Source organism: Littorina saxatilis, unplaced genomic scaffold (genome assembly GCF_037325665.1).
Source record: "Littorina saxatilis isolate snail1 unplaced genomic scaffold, US_GU_Lsax_2.0 scaffold_682, whole genome shotgun sequence".
Lineage (NCBI taxonomy): Eukaryota > Metazoa > Mollusca > Gastropoda > Littorinimorpha > Littorinidae > Littorina > Littorina saxatilis.
This window is the reverse complement of record NW_027129134.1, coordinates 12,184-34,044: the sequence shown is the minus strand read 5'-3', so window position 1 is coordinate 34,044 and position 21,861 is coordinate 12,184. Positions and strand designations below refer to the sequence as shown.

The 21,861-nt window shown below is 39.5% G+C and overlaps 2 long non-coding RNA genes across 2 annotated transcripts; one reads left to right on the top strand and one right to left on the bottom strand.

Moving 5' to 3' along the window:
- The first annotated feature begins 2,930 nt into the window (after positions 1–2,930).
- Positions 2,931–7,431, top strand: LOC138957412 (uncharacterized). Its single transcript, XR_011453019.1, has 3 exons — positions 2,931–3,203; positions 4,066–4,262; positions 6,058–7,431. It is a non-coding gene; the product is annotated as an uncharacterized lncRNA (long non-coding RNA).
- Positions 7,432–8,329: 898 nt separating this feature from the next.
- LOC138957413 (uncharacterized) lies at positions 8,330–17,178 on the bottom strand. Its single transcript, XR_011453020.1, has 3 exons — positions 16,870–17,178; positions 13,231–13,307; positions 8,330–9,034 (listed from the first exon to the last, which is right to left on the bottom strand). It is a non-coding gene; the product is annotated as an uncharacterized lncRNA (long non-coding RNA).
- Positions 17,179–21,861: the final 4,683 nt, after the last annotated feature.

Below are 21,861 nucleotides of genomic sequence, written 5' to 3'. Positions count from 1 at the left end.
TAAACCAGTTCTAATAGTGTACAATGTCTCTTCGGTGTCCGAACCTCCCCCCGTGTACACTACATTGGGTGTGCACGTTAAAGATCCCACGATTGACAAAAGGGTCTTTCCTGGCAAAATTGCTTAGGCACAGTTAATAATTGTCTACCTATACCCGTGTGACTTGGAATAATAGGCCGTGAAAGGTAAATATGCGCCGAAATGGCTGCAATCTACTGGCCGTATAAAATTTCATTTCACACGGCATCACTGCAGAGCGCCTAGAACTGTACCCACGGAATATGCGCGATATAAGACTCATTGATTGATTGATTGATTGATTGCCAGCTTCAGTTGTTAGACCTTCACCTTCAAGGTCACCTGAAGGTCAAGGTCACTTTAAGACAAAGGTCAAGCATGAGAGTCGCATGGGCTTTGCTTTGTTAAGATCTTTTACCAAGACACATGGATTTCTTTACCCGGCTTGGTCACATTTTTCATAGGGGTCAATGTGACCTTGACCCTAACGATATGTGACCAGATGTGGCTCACTATGAAATTCTAACAAACGCCCCACTCAGTGTTTAAGTTTGTAAGAGATATCGTCCATAGTAAAGTTAAAGGGGCAAGCTCACATCAAAATATGTCTACAATTCAACTTTGAAGGGCTCCTCTGACCTTGACATTGAAGCGAGGTCAACCAAAATGGTATCAGAAAATAAGGCTTTCTTTTTCTTGTATACCATACAAAACTAAGCCCGCTGTTTTTAATTTGTTTTCCAGAAAAATGACACAATGTGAAATTTTGCAGTTTTTAGACCACATTAATTCTCCCTGTGACCTTGACCTTATGGTAAGGTCAAGGTTCTCAAGTATCTTTTTTGAGCTCTCGGGGTCATACAACATTTTGCAACATTTGGTGTTTCTTCACTTCATAGCGCTGGAGAAATATCCAAAGGTAATGTTTAGTACAGACAGATAAAGACGGGCAACGGACAACGGCTGGACGACCAGGGTGAGTATGTACGCTCACTTTTGCTACACATGCGAGTAGCGGCTATTATCCGTTGTTCACAAAACATTCCTATATAATGTTTGGAAACAATGGTAGGGATAAAAATCAACCGTTTCCAACTGTGCCAAAAAATCAAAAAGACGCGTTCTATAACGGTCAAACGGTCCCTTAACAGACTTGGGCGGGGTCATCTAACGGTTGGCAGACAGCACAAACACCCTGTGACTGCTCGCAAGGAAAAAATAAATCTGGATGGCAGTATGGCTACAACTACGTCGTTTAGTGTAACCATAACCCCTGAATGTATGAACAGCAGAAAAGGCTGTCTTTGACGTCACTGTATAATAAGAAGCACAAAAGGGATTTTTTGGAACTTTCCCTTGGTTGGAGACAAACATGTCCGCAATGCATTCGTGCATCAAGCTATCCATGCAGTCGTTTATTGTTGATTCTTTAGCTCCTCTATGGCAGGGGGATTTTCACTTTGTTTTCCTTCAATTTCACTATGGGAGTTGTTCTTAAACATACGTTTGTTAAGAAAATTTTGGCTGATTGTAAAACAGCTGTAATATACGGCAGTCCAGGTTGTCCTTCAACTGTAAAAATGAAATAATGCTCTTTAAAGTATCATTTACAACAGTGGTGGCTGTTTTCACAAGTATGCTACAAAAAACACGACAATACATAATACATAAGGAAAAGACCTAGTTGGTGAGATAGGTAAATGTTATTTTTGTGTGACAGTTCTGATGGTTTTCAAAGGGCTAATTCTTTGCTTTACGACATATGCCCAACTGAAAACGCTTTAGCAACTCAAGTGCACACGACAACCATCTAAATAGACTACATGTTCGCAGAAAACACAATACTGAATATAGAGGGGAAAATAACGGCTCTTTTTAAAAGCACTTTTAGTAGTGAAGTACTTTTACGATTGTTTGGAATTTTTTACCAGCAGACACCCTTTCACTGCTGAGTGTCTTAGTATTGTAAGATGTGTGATTTGAATTTTGGTTTAAAGGTGCCTTTGGTTTGAACACCCCTACCCCTACGAGGCAGAAATACAAAGAAATAGAAGGAAATTGAGCCTATTTGGAACCAGACTTTAGTATGTTCCCATGGGGGGATTCACGGTGCGAATGACACTGCGTCAGCTTGTTCATTTATCTTTAGTATTTTCTTCAACTTTAACTTTTAGGACCATGTATGAGGTTGTGGCAAGCTAAATACACAACACGACGACGTCTCGGAAAAATAGTAAGGATTATATAGGGAAAAACAACAGTGTCAGTTAATGTCCGTTTTGAAGGTGTTAGTGGTTGGGGATTTTGAAAAGCATCAGACATCAGGCAGATACAATCCTTTCTGCGTGTTCTGGTGCAGAAAGAGTTTTCAGTTTATAAATACATTGGGGTGACCAGTAGATACCGTTTTACAACCATAGCCCCAAACGACATTTACAGAGCCCAAAGAAGGATTAGGGTCAATTTCAAAGTCACTTTTCCATATGAAGCGCCAACTTTATATGAAAATGTGTTTAATAAACATCAAAGGACTGAGGTTCAACTTTCTGATAAGGGACATTTTAAACCTAGTCATTGTCACTTCAACGTTGTTCTCTTATTTGCTTGGATCATTACTACAGGCCCGGTCTAGAAGAAAACAAGTCGCGTAAGGCGAAATTACTACATTAAAGTCAAGCTGTGGAACTCACAGAATGAAACTGAACGCACTGCATTTTTTGACCGCAGTCCGCCGCTTGTGCAAAACGGAGTGAAACTGACGAGCCTGTTCAGCGCGGTGGTGGTTTCGCTGTGCTGCATAGCACGCTTTTCTGTACCTCTCTTCGTTTTAACTTTCTGAGCGTGTTTTTAATCCAAACATATCATATCTATATGTTTTTGGAATCAGGAACCGACAAGGAATAAGATGAAATTGTTTTTAAATCGATGTCGGAAATTTAAAGGGATAGTATCCGCCGGGAAAAGGCCTTCAGATCGCTTTCAAAGCATCACCGTAAGATTCTACGTTACAAATAATGCTACCATCCATGAGGAATAACTTAACTTTGCAAATTCAACAGTTTTGATAGCTAATTAATTGTCGTAACAGATTCCAAGGAAAGAGCACTCTTGTAATGGTTGGGTGATTTCCCTTGTCAAATGTGTCAACAATGGCGTCTTCCTGACGATCATTTTAGTCTGAAAAGGTAAGTGTCATTTTCCAGCTTAAGTTAACGTTGTCTGACAGGAAATAAAGCTTTCAATAGGACAAGTCAGTATCAGTGTACAAGTTGCTCTCAGCAGGACTGCAAATGAATCGATCGATGCGAGTCAAAAAGCCCTGACGAAGATCATGCTCGTACTTTGTTTAGAAGCAGTACTCAGTCAGATTATCTTGGACATGTGTTGCCTGTTGGTGATCATTTCAAATATATGTCTCTAAAGTTGCGCTTTTACTTATAAGCTTATGCATGTGTTTCAAATTCCATTTATGTCACTGATCGAACACAGGGAACAGTAAACGTGCGAGAGTTCGAAGCAAAGCGCATTCATGTTTCAGACAAATAGAGAGCTCTGAAAATTATGGCTTTTCTCATAATAGTAACCCAAAAGAGAAGAAATTATACTTATCCCTCTGAACAATCTCGAGGGTATCAGTGTCTTGTGCATTTGTTGTGTGTGTGTGTGTGTGTGTGTGTGTGTGTGTGTGTGTGTGTGTGTGTGTGTGAGAGAGACTTGTATCACTGTGTGTGCGTGTCACTGTGTGCATGAGTGTGATTATGTGTGTGTGTGTGTGTGTGTGTGTGTGTGTGTGTGTGTGTGTGTGTGTATTATGCTTGTGATATAATCACATATATATAAATTGTATTTTTGTATACACGTGAAAAAAAGAGTACAAACTATGTACTGTTGACAGTGTTGTGTGCGTGAACGTTGTGTGCCAGCTGTAAAAACTCAAGTGAGCTTTTCCTGATTATGATTGAAGTTTGCTACAAATAACTCATTAACTGTAAGGGAGATTGATTAATATATAGTGTATTCTTTTCAAGCATTTGTCTTTATTTTCAGGCTATGGAAGTTTTACATTCAAAACAACAAGCGGCCAGGCTGCTCGTTCAACTTCAAGAAGTGCACATCGAGGCAGGATAGGGAGAGGAATTAGCAGAGGTGTGAGCTAATGCAGAGGCAAGGACTGGTCCAAGTCTTCTCAAACTGAAATTGGTTTGCTGGGCAAGGGGAAGGCTGATCCGAATAACAATTTGAAGGTGAGGACTAGTAGTCTAGTTATACTTATAATATTAATAATACTTTCTCTGTGTGCAGGAGTTAAAAGAAAAAGACTTATGATGTTAGAGCCAAGGGTAATTTTGTGAATTCCAATACTGGCAATAGAGTGCTATCACAGAAAATGAAGAAATTACATTCATCCAACTGAACAATGTCAAGAAAGTCAGTGCGTGTTGTGTATTTGTTATGTGTGGATGTGTGTGTGTTTTAGGAATGTAAAATAAGTAAAATTGTGTGTAGGTGGGGGTGTAAATTAGTGGTCTGGGTGGCCCAAAAAACAATTTGAAGGTGAATCAGGACTATAGTTATAAGTACTTTCTCTCACCGCTTCCCCCCCCCTCAACCCCCGCGCCTCCTCCAAACTCAATCATTCGAGTAAGTATCTTTTTATTCTGCAAGATTTGTGAGGTCGAAGACTTTGTTACAGGGTATACTAAATAATGACTAACGGTGAGGTTTTTAGGTCTCAGTCACAAATTACATTACCGGTGCTTTTTTTTCATTCTAGGGAATGTGTTTATTTTCTGGTTTCAAAAAATATTGAAAAAGAATGAAAATTCAGCGTCAGCATCCTGATTTTGTCAAGATATTTTGTGCAGTTAAATTTCAGTACTCACAACCTTTTAGTGTCTTATAAAGGGAAATAAATGAACAGTCCTCACAATTAGGGTGCTGTACCGTGAACCCCCCCCTTTTAAAAACCTTTACAATTCAAGATCTCCCCTATATTTCGACCTTGCTTTTCAGATTTTCTGGTCATAACCTATGCAAATTCATCTTCATTTTAAGACTTCCTGCTTTTTAATACCTGATTTTATCAGATTTTGGGAGATCGTAAAAGCGGGTTCCACTGTAATATGAATTCTGTTTTAGCTACACCTGTATGCTGTTTGTAAAGAAGGATATTTTACAGATTGAGGGGATCATTTCTGCCTCCATAATGATCGTTATGATCTGACACATTGGCGAACAGATTCCATGATCATGCTGTTATGTAGGAAGTCATAATAATGATGTGTAGGTTTTTGAATTGTGTCTGCTTTGCAGTTCAAATAGATGTCTGCCTTCGTGTTCAATTTTTTTTAAACAAGACAATCCCTGAAGCACATTTTCCAACCACATGTCAAACAGCAGTTCTGCTTAGCTTGAAACATCAGTATTGAATAATTATATCAAATTGACCTTTTTGCGGTTGAGCACTTGACAGATGCTGCTACAATACCTCTTGTAGAGAAAAAATTTAGAGATACAGTGGAGCCCTTTTAAGATATATATCATTTATATATATATATACAGCAAACTCAATCAAAGAAAAGCAGAATGTCTTAGAATAGAGGTTATAAACAGGAATCTGAGAAAGTAGTGTCTTTTAAGACAAATGTTGTGTTTTTTTAAAGGGGGGGGGGGCAAAGTTAGGGTTTCACTGTACAATGCAATGGTAAACTGGGCACTCATTCCAAGTAGCTAAAGATGTGTGACACTTTTGCTTGTCAGGAGCACTAGAACACGTCACATTTTCACACTTCTCAGTGTGTCAGAATGCTAAAAATCTGGAAAGCCAATGCCCACAGGTATATCCCATCCCCCCCTCTCCCACCCACCACCACCTTTTACTCACACTTGCAATCCATTACGTACATGAATAGATTACAAACACTCTTCTGTAACTCTTTATTTTCACACTTTTTCTTGCATTTGGTTAATTTTTTCAACCCTTTTCGAAGTTTGAGTTAAGTGTCTTCACTGATGGGTGATTTTCTGTTTATGCTCCAGGACTTCAAGGCACTGGTGCTTGATGACAGCAGGCTCCTACTGGCCCACACACAAAGAGATTGAAGATGCCCTGGTCCTGGAAGAAGAAGAGGGAAAGATCAATAAAGCCAAACGATACGCATCATTCAGAGTTATATTGAGGAAAGATATTGGCTATTCGGGTGAAGGTGTAAGAGTTGCCATGTGCAGTTGCTGTGTATGGGTCATAGGAATGACATTATAGATCCAACTGGCCAGTACACTGACTTTCTTCCTTGTTGCCTGCATTGGAGTACATTGTGATGTTAAACAAAGTGCGTTTCTGTGTGGGTTGGTTTACACATGCTCTGTCACATTCCATATTAGACGGCCAGCTGAGACTGCAAAATAGTGCATGTTTGTACATTAAAAAAACAATTAAAAGGAATTCTAACCAGAACCAATCGATACATAAATGTTACAGTATTTGTATTTTTGACCAAAATATGACATTTTACACACACCTTGACAGTCCTTGTTCACCTTGAGGAACACTGACTGTCTCAATCTGTGTAAAATGTCATAATTTGGTCAAAAATACAAATAATGTATATTGTTTTTTGCTTTTTTAATGTACTGTAATCTACCTTGTAAGCGCCGTTAGTACCTAGTAAACGCCCACCCCCAACATTTGGATCAGTGTTTGAACATATGTAGTGTGTGTGGTTTTTTTTTAATTATGTGCACAGTTCTGCACCTTGTAGAGACATTTTCATTCTAGAGAACGCTGACAGACAGCTATATATTTATTTATTTCATACTCTCGGCACTGGAGTATCTCTGGATAGCCCCTCAAAAAGAAGACAAGGGAGGGTCTTCTGAAGTTGAAGAGGTCTGCTTTCAGTGATTTACAGGGAGCATGTGAAACGACCAGTGTTTGATAACACCATTTCCCTCTGAAAGATTTTAGCTTTCTAAAATAAACTTACCCCTTTCTTCGTCACATCAATGTCTTGGATCAGTATCAATGACTGACAGAATGACTATTCATTTCGTGTTTTTTAGGATGTGTGTACATTCACTCTCACTGAATGAATTTTTGTGTTTGGTTTTTAGTGTTTTTTCTTTCTGTTTAGACACTTGCATATCAAGCGAAAGATACATACAGGGTGACTATTTGTGCATGGAAACAGCTGACATGAGCATTAAAGTCTGGGGAAGAGTCCTGAAAGTGTATTGATTAATGCGTTGAATTCACAGGTCTAGTAAAACTTGTGCAAAACAAATATATACATGTGTTGAAAAGTGCTCGAATTCCAAGAATAGTTTCATGTGTAGCACCTTTGAACTGTGCAGGGGATGTGTGCCTGTGGATTTGAGATCTACATGGAATAAAATAGACACTGTTCTTGACAATTGAGTATGTTTTTGTGTGCGCATGTTGTTTGCTTTATTGATAATAATTGACTTTTGGTCAAGATGTAACCATAAATTTATGTAGCAAAGATGCAATGATAAAAATAGACAGAATATGATCAAATAATAAGACACTGGGCTGCAAATTGCTTTTAATTGTCATTGTATTTATCTGTAAACTGATCATGATTTCCATGGCATGATTAATGCAGTGGAACCTCCCTTCTATGACCCCCCAATTTAAAACTCCCTTCTTTTTAAGACCTTGTTTTCTCACATTTTCTGTTCATAACCTCTGTAAAATTACCCCCATTTAACCTCAACATGACAGGACGTTTACGTCAAGGAATAGAAGAACGCGCATGCGCAAGCTCACTGAATACGCACGCAATGCTTCACTAACAGACATAACTTTTTATCTCTTGGATTATCGCTTACATCCTTCTTGTGTGTGTAATTATTTGTGGAAAGCTGCACTTCAATGTGTTGCTAGGACTGTTTTGTGTATTGTGACAGTTTTTTGGATTGTATTTCTCAATGGTTTAGGTGAGTGAACAGTTTTTCTTTCATCGGTATTTGCGTCCACGCATACAGCGGAAAGACAATGGCGGCCCTTCATGATGAGTCAGATAGCGAACGAAAGGAATGCGCAGATTTGTCGCGTAGTGGGGCTAACTATGGAGTGCAAGAGATGTTTTTCGGAGTTGATGCGACGACTATTTTGATAGTATGGAGAAAAGGATGCATCATTTAGCAGAGAGTGACAGCCGAGTGTTGAACACGAGAATGAAGCCAGTTCCGACAGGGTCGGACATTTCTCTGGCATTGTCGCTGACAGGGTCAGCGAAGATAGACAAGATACACAAATGAGCTCGCCAGGGGCGAGGAAGAAGATGAGAAAAGCGTTTTTCAAGTGGTGGTGGAAAACGCTAACAGTACCACTAGTAAACCTGATATTATATGGACACTCTGGAATTAAAGCCAGTTCCGACAGGGTCGGAAACTTCTCTGGCATTGTCGCTGACAGGGTCAGCAAAGAAGACAAAAATGAGCTCGCCAGGGGCGAGGAGGAAGATGAGGAAAGCGGTTTTTGAAAAACGCTAACAGTAGCACTGGTAAACCGAATATTCTGGACACTCTAGAGTTAGACCTAGAGCTGGCAGAAAAAGATGGGGCCCCAATTGCTGAGAAATTGGACAAAATCGTTGAAAACAGATTCACTGTCCGCATGTCAGACCAGAAATTGCAAGAAAAACTAGACAAGCACTTGGTGTCAGACAATTGCAAGCAAATTAAAGCTCCTCATTTAAACGAGGAGCTAATTGACAAAGGAAGTGTGGACAGGAATGCAAGGAAAAATGATATGCGCCTGTACAACATTCAAAAAACTGCTGTCTAAAGACTACGCTGCATTAATAAATGCATCAGACAAGCTTCATTCAGACATGCTTGAAATTTCAAACCAGACGACCGGCGATCTTGACAAATAAGTAGTGCTAAAAATGACAAACGAAGGTCTCGAAGCAAATGGTGACGTCATTGCTCTTTTGGGTACAGCACAGTTAGAACTCTCTCAGAGTAATTGCTGTAATAGAGACAGCTGCTGAAAAAACAAAGAGGCTGCTTTAGCAAATCGTGACTCACTTCGTCAGCATAACGTGAACTACATTTTCGTAGCCAAAACAAGTAACGATCCCGACTAACCTTAGGTCACACGCTGACTCAAATATAGTAGGTCACACGTACACAAACAATTAACGTGCCGACTGACGCCAGAAACATTCCCGTCAATGATCTGAAAGACAAATTTAAAGCAGGACAAATTTGGAAAAATATAGAACATTGGGAGAAATTGACTCCAGACAAGGTTGTACTTAGTATGGTGCAAGGGGTAAACATTGATTTTACAGAGGTGCCTGTGCATAGTGGTGAGGTTTTCCACCTAAGTTTTCACAAGAACAGAAATGGCCATTGACGCAGAAGTAGAGGAGCTGATAAGGAAAGGAGTAGTTGTTGACTGCAGTCATAGTATGGGTGAATACATCGCACCTATTTTTGTGAGACCGAAGAAAGACAATAAGCTAAGACGACCTTAACCTCAAGAACTTGAATAAGATAGTTGAGTATCATCATTTAAAACTGAAAACATTACGTCGTGCTTTAATTAGCGCTGGTGACAGAGTGTTGTTGGTTTGCTTCTATTGGATTTAAAAGAGGCTTATTTCTTAGTTCATGTGAATGAAAAATCACAAGAGTACCTGAAGTTTTTCGGGGTTTTTCCTAATGGATGGGCGTGTTGCCCACGTCTGTTTACCAAGGTTCTCAAACCTGTGATGGCCCACCTTCATAGCTTAGGGTTTATCTCTACCATCTTTATAGACGACACTTTGTTGATCGGTGATTCTGAGATAGAGTGCATCAGAAATGTTAAAGCATCAATTGATTTGTTTCAAAAACTGGGGTTTGTCATCCATCCTACCAAATCAGTTCCTACCTTCCCACCAAATTATGTATCTAGGGTTTGAAATCAAATCAGACACCATGACAGTGAGGCTGACTCAAAAAAGGAAGGACAGAATCGTGGTATTAGCCAACAGTCTACTAGACAAAGGGAGAACAAAGATTAGAGAGCTGGCTAAATTGATTGGCATGGCAGTGGCTAGTATTCAAGGAGTGAAATATGGGGCTCTGTGGTACAGAAACATGGACAATGACAAAAATTGTGGCATTAAAACAGAACCATGCAAAATATGATGCTGAAATGATTTTCTCAGAGGAAGCCAAACGGGACATGGTATGGTGGACAGATAACATTCTAGTAGCTGATAGCCCGGTTGATGTTTCACCGGGAGAGCCAGAATTTGTTATCAATTCAGATGCGTCTCTAACAGGATGGGGTTGTTCTTGTACTGAGGGCAGAACAGGTGGGCACTGGACACGGACAGAAAACAGATGCACATTAATGTGTTAGAACTGCAAGCTGCATTGTTGGTTCTAAAGGCTTTTGCGAGGGACAAGAGGGGTATTCACATTCGACTTATGCTCGATAATACCACAGATGTGGCATGCCTAGCTAACATGGCAACTAATCACTCAGCTCAGTGTAATGCTGTGACGAAGGAAATCTAGAACTTCTGTGTAGATAGACATTTGGGTGACAACTGCGTACTTACCTGGTGTAGAGAATGTCGAAGCTGATGAAGAATCTAGAAAACTGAATTTAGATGCTGAGTGGAAGTTAAACTCGACTTTACTCTCCCACGCGCTTCAAATACTTGAGTTTGAGCCAGAGATATATTTGTTTGCTTCCCGAATTAATCGTCAGTACCCCAGATATGTAGCATATCGGCCGGATCCAGAAGCGGTTAGTGTCAATGCACTTAGCATGTCGTGGTATGGTTTGCCATTGTATGTTTTTCCAACTTTTTGTTTACTGCCCAGGGTACTACAAAAGATGAACAAGGACAAAGCACAAGGTGTGATAGTGGTTTCATACTGGCCAAGCCAGCCCTGGTTCCCTCGGTTAGGGAGTCTGTTGATAGAGGAGCCAGTTCTTGTGTCAGCAAGGGACAATCTACTTCACATGCTTGCAAACCCAAACATGGAGCATCGGCTCAGAAAAACACTGCACATTCTTATTTGCAACGTATCAGGGGTAGGCTCAGAAGCAGAGGACTTTCGCAGCAAGCAGCCTCAGTGGTCTGCGCATCCTGGAGAACAGGGACAGCTAAACTGTACGCCGTATACATCAAAAAGTGGAAAATGTATGCGAGTAAAAGAGGCATTGATCCGGTTCACCCTTCTGTAATCAATGCAGTAAATTTCCTGGGAACATTGTTTGCTGCTGGACAGACTTATAGTAGTATCTGTGTTGCGAGATCAGCACTTTAAGGCTACCATGAAATAGCAGACTGTGGCATTTTTGGTGAACACAGATTGGTTAAGCGGTTTGTAAAAGGGGATGTTTGAATTGAGACCATCTTTCCCAAGGTACTCTGCTACGTGGGACGTAGACACAGTTCTCTCTTATCTAGAGAATATTATCCCATTGGGAAAATTGATTTTAAAAGAATTATCAAGCAAGTTAGTTACATTGATCGCTATCCTATATGGACAAAGGTGTCAGACAATTCACTCCCTTTATTTGCCCTCGATGAAACTTACAGGCTACAAGTGTGTGTTTCATATAAACTCAGTGATGAAACAATCAAAGAAAGGAAAACATGTAGCTCAAATTGAGTTATTGTCGTTTGACAAAAATCCTAACCTGTGTGTAATTGCAACGCTCATAAAATATTTACGTCGTACACAGGACTTTGAGAGACACAGATAAATTGTTCGTAAGTTATCAATAGCCTCATGGACCTATTTCAAAAGATACACTGGCTCGGTGGATTAGAGACACTCTGAGTAGAGCAGGTGTGGATACCTATTTGTTAACGGGTCACAGCACCAGATCAGCAAGTACGTCGGCAGTGGCTGCCAGGGGCACGCCAATTGACGTCATAATGAAAGCTGCAGGATGGTCGTCGGAGTCCACCTTTGCCCGTTTTTACAAAAAAGACACCTTCGGTTAACATGGGTCAAGTCTTACTGGACTCTTTTCTCAAGAAAGATTGAGGTGAGTGATTTCGTCAAAGGATATAACTTGACAGTTTGGAAGGTTACAGTGGGGATAAACATGTACACATATCTCTAAACATTCCTTGACGTAAACGTCCTGTCATGTTGAGGTTAAATTACTACAAACATGCGAGACTTACCTTGTGTAAGTTGAAGCTTGTTTCGGATTTGACCGATACATGTTACAGGAACGTTTATGTCAAGTCCCACCCTAATCCTGTGGAAATAAAAATCCCAGCCCTTGGGTTACGTTATAGTCTAGTTCTCATGACGGAGAATAATTAATTAGTGTACATGTTGTATGTATTATAAATGTTCTGAAGAGTGAGCTTGCGCATGCGCGTTCTTCTATGACTTGACATAAACGTTCCTGTAACATGTATCGGCCAAATCCGAAACAAGCTTCAACTTACACAAGGTAAGTCTCGCATGTTTGTGGTAATTTTAAGACTCGTTCTTTATTTAGACTCGATTTTATCAGATTGTTTGAGGTCGTAAAAGGGGGGTGCCACTGTAGTAATAATGCATCTTCAGAAATTGAACACAGGTGCTGCAGTTTTTTTTTTTATCAATCAATCAATCAATGAGGCTTATATCGCGCATATTCCGTGGGTACAGTTCTAGGCGCTCTGCAGTGATGCCGTATGAGATGAAATTTTATACGGCCAGTAATTGCAGCCATTTCGGCGCATATTTACCTTTCACGGCCTATTATTCCAAGTCACACGGGTATAGGTAGACAATTATTAACTGTGCCTAAGCAATTTTGCCAGGAAAGACCCTTTTGTCAATCGTGGGATCTTTAACGTGCACACCCAATGTAGTGTAGTGGGATCGAACTCACGCTGACAGCGGCCAACTGAATACAAATCCAGCGCGCTACCAACTGAGCTACATCCCCATAACCATGAAGAAGAAAAATACTGTTTCAAAACTTTGACAGTGTCTTATCCTCAAACGTACACCTTTTTAAAGAATCCATAACTTTTAATCACTCAACAAAATTGCCTGCAGCTCAAGTGAACCAGAAATGGGGAACAATTGGCCACACTCAAAGAATCGGTTCTTGGCAACTTTTCTGTTGGTCGCGCAGCCTGAGAGAGACATGACAGAGATAGTTACTCAAGATAAAAGATAAGCTTGACTTACATCAGAATTATGAACATTTAAACTCACCTTGAGCTTTGTCTGAAATATTTTAAACCATTATTGCCACACATTGCAAGAATGTTTGATGTCCGGGTGCTTTTCCCCTGAAAATTAAAAAAAATAGTTTTAGTAATTATAGCAACATATAAACCACTAAGTGTAAACCAAAGGCTGGCCAATTACATACAGTTCTACAGCAACATCAGTTCTGAACATGAAGCTTTCAACATGCACAGCGACACTTAAAAATGGCAGTTAAAAAAGAAAGGATGAATGAGATTCTGCCGCATTTAGTGTTTGCTTCAATGAACGCTGCCCGATGAAGAATGTGTTCTTCGTTAAAAAGTTACCCTTTCACAAAGCCTTACAATAAGCTTCAATCATAGTTTTTCCTGCAAAATCACAACATTAAAAACTTTAGGCACAGAAAAACTCATACCGCTGACAATATAAAATGTCAGTTATAAATAACATTTTCTGTTGCACTACATCCAAAGACTGTGCTGACTGACCTTACTTTTTCCATCTCAAAACAATTTTTAGGGGGATTACCTACTCTGTCTGTCACAGTGTCAGTCTCAGTCTCCAGTCCTATACAGTGCACCACAGGAGCTTGTACCTATGGCAATCCGAATGGTGCAAATGTCCCTTCTAGCTCTTGATGTCTAAATAACGCATTATTTAGCTAAATAACGCGTTATTTAGCTAAACAATGCTTTATTTAACTGTATACAACTCTCCTGTGTTCACTTTCAAGTGAATAACTATCGTTCTGATATCATTTTAAAGTGAAGCTAAAGAAACCTGGTATCGGCACTGCTGTGCATCTCCTATGATCTCAATGGTATCAAGGCACGCCTTTGCCGCGACAAGGTTTGCCGATACCGGCACTTGTCTTGTCTAGACAGTGACGTCATTCATAGATGACGCCAATCATAAATGACGTTTGTCAAGGGAACTTATGCTTTCAAGTGTTGCTGCTTCCAGTGACAGGAAGGTATAGAGATTGATCATTGTATACAATCAATTTATCATTGTATACACAAATTACACAAACGTCATCTTGTGAGGGACCAAAAAATATTGAAACTCTCGGATGATTTTTTTGTGTGGTATCAACCTCGACCTACGGTCTCGGTTGATACCACAAAAAAATCATCCTCGAGTTTCAATATTTTTCGGTCCCTCACTCGATGACGTTGTGTAATCTCTATATATCATGCCTTATTTAGCTAAATAATGCATTGTTTAACTTAAACAATGCATTATTTACAGATACAGAAAAAAGAGAGCACAAAGCACTAAACAATGCATTGTTTAGCATAAATAATAGATTGTGTCTGTAAATAACTCATTATTTATAAATAATTACGCGTTTTCTCTAAACAATATATTATATGTAAATAAAGTGTTATTTAGATAAATAAAATATTATTTAAATAAATAAAATATTATTTAAATAAATAAAATATTATTTGGATAAATAAAATATTGTATGTAAATAAAATATTATTTAGATAAATAAAATATTATTTAGATAAATAAAATATTATTTAGATAAATAATTTATTATTTACTGTTTTTGCCTTGAAATAGTATTATTACGCTAGATAATGCTTTATATAGCTATATAATAGGTTTCCGCTATATAATTCATGATTTGGTAAATAATACATTATACACCGTAAATAAAATATTATTTACCGTAAACAATATTCATTGTTTAGCGCAGTGCATCGAAGCCGATATTTCTCTTGTTGTTTTTTACCACGTGTTTCCGTGGATCCACGAGAGCTCTGTTGATTCTCAAACTGACCAATCAGACAACTAGCATCTGTCTCGGCGTACTAAAGCTACATCCGATTCGCTTCCGACCATCTTCTTGTCAGGTGGCTAACTTCAACTGATGGTACAACAGCAGCAATTTAGTTCGCAGTCGTTCATTCTCCATGTCCAGATGTAAAAGATGTTCCCCCATAAACCCTTTGCAGTGCCAGTTCCTGGACAACCGCTGTAGTTAGAGTTTTGATCAATTCAGCGGGAACGTTCCCTTGTGCTTGTGTAGCCATCTTGGTTACATTTGGATTGGATTGGATTGGATAAGATTTACAGTCCAGTGAGGTTACCCTCATGGAAATTCGGGCTGCTTTCTCCCCGGGGATAGCGAGCTGCCATACACACGGCGCTACCCATATTTTTTTTCCTGCATGCGTGTATTCATGTTTCCTGAGACTTAATGCCGTGTGAGATGGAATTTTTTTTTAACTTTATTCCAAGTCCCACGGGTATTTGATGGACATTTTTATCTATGCCTATACAATTTTGCCAGGAAAGACCCTTTTGTCAATCGTGGGATCTTTAACGTGCACACCCCAATGTAGTGTACACGAAGGGACCTCGGTTTTTCGTCTCATCCGAAAGACTAGCACTTGAACCCACCATCTAGGTTAGGAAAGGGGAGAGAAAATTCCGGCCTGACCCAGGCCTGAACACGCAACCTCTCGCTTCCGAGCGCAAGTGCGTTACCACTCGGCCACCCAGTCCCTTGGCGGAACCGGATGTGGAGTACCGGATACTGGGTTTGCCAAGACAGTGGAGAATCAACAGCGCTCTCTCGGATCCACGGAAACACGTGGAAAAAAACAACAAGAGAAAAAACGGCTTCGCGATGCGCTAAACAATGAATTGTTTACGGTATATAATATTTTATTTACGGTATATAATGTATTATTTACCAAATCATGAATTATATAGCGGAAACCTATTATATAGCTATATAAAGCATTATTTAGCGTAATAATACTATTTCAAGGCAAAAACAGTAAATAATAAATTATTTATCTAAATAATAAATTAAGTATCTAAATAATATTTTATTTATCTAAATAATATTTTATTTATCTAAATAATATTTTATTTACATATAATATTTTATTTATCTAAATAATATTTTATTTATCTAAATAATATTTTATTTATCTAAATAATATTTTATTTATCTAAATAACACTTTATTTACATATAATATATTGTTTAGAGAAAACGCGTAATTATTTATAAATAATGAGTTATTTACAAACACAATCTCTTATTTATGCTAAACAATGCATTATTTAGTGCTTTGGGCTCTCTTTTTTCTGTATCTGTAAATAATGCATTGTTTAATTTAAACAATGCATTATTTAGCTAAATAATGCATGATATAGCTAAATAAAGCATTGTTTAGCTAAATAACGCGTTATTTAGCTAAATAATGTGTTATTTAGACATCAAGAGCTAAAAGGGACATTTGCACAATGCGGATTGCCATATGTACCCAACCGCCAGTTGATCATTATTTAGTCCTGCATGAACGCCCTTACTAGGCTAGCGAATGCGTAGTATGTAGTTGTAAGAAGACTGTAGGGATGAAGGAGTAAATAATGATCGACCGGCACTTTGATACAAGCTCATGTGCAGTGCACAGACACACACACACAGTGACACACACCGTGGCGTGTCCGTGTTCAAACCAAAACTGGACTCAATCGACCCTGCACACTACACGTTCGTGCACTCGCTTGATGGATGCTTCATTCGCTCAACACACCAGCAGACACACAGACAAAACGGCAGCAACATTTGTCTAGGTCTGTCCAAAGTCTACACAACACTTGCTTTACTTACAAATCCCGGCAGCAGGAGAGAGCTCTGCGTCGTGAGTAGTCAGCGCACACCTTCACACTCATGCAGTTCAATCCAACTTTCCCACTGCTTGCCGCGTGTTGATAACTTTGCATTTTGTGCGTCGAGCATGACTTTCTCGTGATTCTGTGTCGTTCCCAGTCAGTCTGTTGCTTTCTTAACCACCTTGAGTCGATTTCTTACATCCCATCCGCCATTGTTTTGGGTCGTCATGAAAACGGCACGCTCGCGACGAAAACCAGTCTAATGACGGCCAATTTTAATCTTCAAATGGTGGAGAGCAGTCGCCAATTTAATCATGTTTAATCCCAGCGAAGCTGGAGGTATCCCGTGAGCGCTATACTGTAATCGATTTGAGAAATGTGCATACCGAATAATACATGATAAAGAAGGATTCTTTGTGCCCGAAAATGGGCCACAGTTGGAGATGGAAGTTCACCAAAAATTGGGACCATACTAACAAAAATACGGTGGGTAAAATTGGCGCCCCCATTTTTTGAGCAAACGCCACCCAAGGCCGCTTTGGACGGGTAGAAATTCCGTAGTTTCCAAGTCTATGGATAAAGCTCGCGTAAGAAGAATACGTCACGGTCGAAAGTCTTTGACGTCAATTAATGCATCATGACGTCATGCCTCCCTGTAGTCTTTCTCTCTCGCGCGGTGTGTGTGTTTGTGTTCATTTTGTGCACATGTGTTAGTGTTACTGTTTGTGTGTGTGTGTGTGTGTGTGTGTGTGTGTGTGTGTGTGTGTGTGTGTATTTGTGTGTGTGTGCGCACGCGTGCATGAGTCTGTACTCGTGTGTGTGTGAGTGAGTGTGTATGTGTGTACGTGTGTGTGTATTTGTGTGTGCGCACGCGTGCATGAGTCTGTACTCGTGTGTGTGTGAGTGTGTGTGTGGTGTGTGTGTGTGTGTGTATTTGTGTGTGTGTGTGTGGTGTGTGTGTGTGTGTGTATTTGTGTGTGCGCACGCGTGCATGAGTCTGTACTCGTGTGTGTGTGTGGTGTGTGTGTGTGTGTGTGTGTATTTGTGTGTGTGTGTGTGTGTGCGCACGCGTGCATGAGTCTGTACTCGTGTGTGTGTGTGAGTGAGTGTGTGTGTGTGTGTGTGTGTGTGTATTTGTGTGTGTGTGCACGCGTGCATGAGTCTGTACTCGTGTGTGTGTGAGTGTGTGTGGGGTATGTGTGTGTGTGTGTATTTGTGTGTGTGTGTGTGTGTGCGCGCACGCGTGCATGAGTCTGTACTCGTGTGTGTGTGTGAGTGTGTGTGTGGTGTGTGTGTGTGTGTGCATACGTGTATGTGTGTGCGTGTATGTGTGTTTGTTTGTAAAGGTGTGTATGTCTGTCTGTCCATATGTGCGTATGGGTGTGTGTTTTGTGTGTATAACGTTTTTGTGAGAGAGTGAGTGAGTGCGTGTGAGTGAGTGTGTGTATGTGTGCGTGTGTGACTTGGTGTGTGTGTGTGTGTGTGTGTGTGTGTGAGTGTGTGTGTGTGTGTTTGTGTGTGGGTGCGTGTGTGTGTGTGTGTGTGTGTGTTTGAGAGAGAGAGAGAGAGAGAGAGAGGGGGAGAGAGAGAGAGAGAGAGAGAGAGAGAGAGAGAGGTTTGTCTTTCGCTGGGGTATGCAGTGCCTTGGCGTTGCACATCTACTTAATTAATTATTTAGCATACTTGTGGTGCTTTATTGAGCAAACCGGGCCAGGTGCGTCTTAATTAAGGTACACTAGATTCCCCAAATTCTTCAAATCGGCCGAATTCGACAAAAAAACACTCCAAAATGGCGGCGTGGACACTATATGTTTAATTTTGATCATAATCCCAGCGAAGCTGGAGGTATCCCACATACTGTAATCGACTTGAGAAATGTTCACACCGATAATACATGATAAAGAAGGATTCGTTGTGCCCGATTATGGGGTACAGTTGGGGATGGAAGTTCACCAAAAATTGGGACCATACTAACAAAAATACGGTGGGTAAAATTGGGGCCCCCATTTTTTCAGCAAACCCCACCCAAGGCCGCTTTGGACGGGTAGAAATTCTGTACTTTCCAAGTCTATTTGTGTGTGGTTGTTCAAGACTATGGATAAAGCTCGCGTCACGTCACGGTCAAAAGTCTTTGACGTCAATTATTGCATCATGACGTCATGCCTCCCTGTAGTCTTTCTCTCTCGCGCGGTGTGTGTGTTTGTGTTCATTTTGTGCACATGTGTTATAGTCACCTGGCTGGCTATAGTGGGAGGGTTACTTTTGGTGGTCACATTAGATATTATGTTTTTTGGAAAGTTCGTTTTATTTGCAGCCACAGTTCGGTAAACGACAAATGGCTAAACCCAACCACCTAAGAATGAGAAGCGTTTTTGTAACATGACCCATATTCTGCAAAATGCAGCCATGACGCAGGGGGTAGGTTACAAAAAAACGTCATGTACCGCTTGACTGCATACGGATATAAGCAAATTATACCTTAAACGAAAGCTAAAGATTGTTGCCATCAGGCAGCAAGTAAAATGCCTAATTCGTATACACAGTTTTATTTTTAACAACATCTGTATAACATGCGGACGACAAAACAGGAAATGCCATTTTCTCAATCGATATGTATAGCTAACTGAACGCCTGGTTGAAACCGCAATCAAAAACATCTTGAAAATTGTTTATTCTCACAGCTAGAATTATTTTACATCAACAATTGTTAATTTACCGAGGAAAACAACAGTCATATAAGATAAATAATGGATGATTCTGAATCAACTCCGAAAACCGAACCGGGTCGAAGCAAAAAAGAGTTTACACATACACAGGCTTGAAAAAGGATAATTTGGTTCAATCTGTTAGATTTTTACCCATAACGTTAAAGATCAGCTCAATATAAAAGGAAAGTGATCATTGTAAAAGGATTTTGCTATCGCAAAATAATTCAACTTCCGGTTTTACCACATGGCGTCCATAATATTATCAATTTATTACATAGCGTGCATTTGTCAGAAATTATACTAAATGTTAGAAGCGATCTTAAAGTGAAATTAACGTTTAATAAAAGTATGCGCATTTACTTATTGATTGATATATGACTAAAATAATGGACATGTAATTTAAACGTACAAAACAACATTTTGTACACTACCTCTCTAAAAAAACGCGACTATGACCGACCGATATGTATGTGTAAATTAGGTCATTGTTAGTGATGAAAACGGGTTTTCTTTAAAAGATAACACGCAAACTGTGAAGTTCAAGGCCATAAATGATTTTAGTACGACTTCTTCAAAACAGGTCTGTTTTTCACTCCACCAGTTTCAGTTTTAATAAAATATATGTATAGCTGTCATTTTCAAAAAACCTTATCTGCAATTCATTTAACCAAATACACCATGAACCCAGAAGATATTAGAGTGAGACACTTTACAGTGAAATATGTTATGATTCCCCTTATTTCAAAATATATGCATTTTAATTGGCAGACACGATTCACGTCGTAGGTACGTGTCGTCTGGTGAGGCAACTGTTAGCATTTTTTGTCGTAAGAATTGACATTTTTAAACATAAATCATGGACAAAAAACTAATTCTACAAAAAGTGCAGGTTTTCTTGGTATAGTCAGTTAAAGCATCTTAAAATTCAAGAAATTGTGCAATTACGTGTATGTATTTGAAATGGCAGACAATATTGAATGAAAGTGATTTTTGACTGATTGAAACCCTACCCCCACTAACAAAATGGGCCCTGAGATTAGGGGTGTTAGTTAAAGATGACTGAATAATGGCTATGCTTTTCCCCTAAAGTATTCAAAACCTAAACATATACATAGGCAATATGTTCTACGTTAACACAATTAACTTTTTAAACATATACATATGCTTAGTACACGATACTTCCGGTTTTTCTACCGGATGACTTGTACATTTAGGGGGTAAACACCTTATCGTAGAAAAAGCTTTATTTTCAAAAAGTGCAAGTAATTATTAAAAATCATACATAATATTTATATATAGGAGTTAATTTTCCTTCGAAAGTCATTTGTTTCAAGTGGCAGACAATGTCAGTTGGAGAGTTACATGTACGTAAAGCGTATAACTGTTGTCTGTGATTAGTGCATTGTGGACACATTGGCACCATTTGATCCTAAATGCTAAACGATGTCGTGATCATACCACAGTTTTAGGATAATTTTACATCGCATCGATTACTAAATTGATGGTAGAATTTCACTGATAAATTCTATTTCTGGTAGCGTCAGTGCCGTTATCTTTTTCTTTTTGTAATAAGGTAATAACGAATGAACCACGTGTCACACTCTTATGCTAGTCTTTAAATGACAATTCCAATTCTAGTAAGTTAAAAGGCATGTATTGCGCGTTACATACATTTATACCCCCCTCCCCCCCCCCCCCCAGGATTACAATGCAAGTAAACACATATAAAGAGATAGTAACGTTTTACATGGTTACACGTTCAGTAGTGAACGTAACGTGTGGTTTAACAAAATTACTTGCACATACAATAGTAAAGTCTGTCTGTGTGTCTTTGTTTGTGTGTTTGTCTATGTCTGTCTGTGTGTTCGTATGTTTGTCTCTCCCTCTGTCTGTCTATCAGTCTGTCTATCTCTCTCTTTCTCTCTGTGTCTCTGTCTGTCTGTCTGTGTGTGTGTGTCTCTCTCTCTCTCTCTCTCTCTCTCTCTCTCTCTCTCTCTCTCTCTCTCTCTCTCTCTCTCTCTCTCTGCGAGGTAGGTGCACTTAAAGAGAAAGCAATACAGAAAGAAATGCATTTCTCTACCAAGAATGAAGTTTGTCTGTCTGTGTGTTTGTGTGCGTGTTTTTTTGGTTGCGTAAGTGTTTCTCTATAAGCATCTCTACGTCTTTGTTCGCGTACATAAGTGCGTGCGTGCATGTGTGGGTGTTTCTGTGTCGGTTTGTCTCACTGTGTGTATGTCTATCATTTTGTCGGTATGTTTGTGTATGTGTCTTTGTGTGTGTGT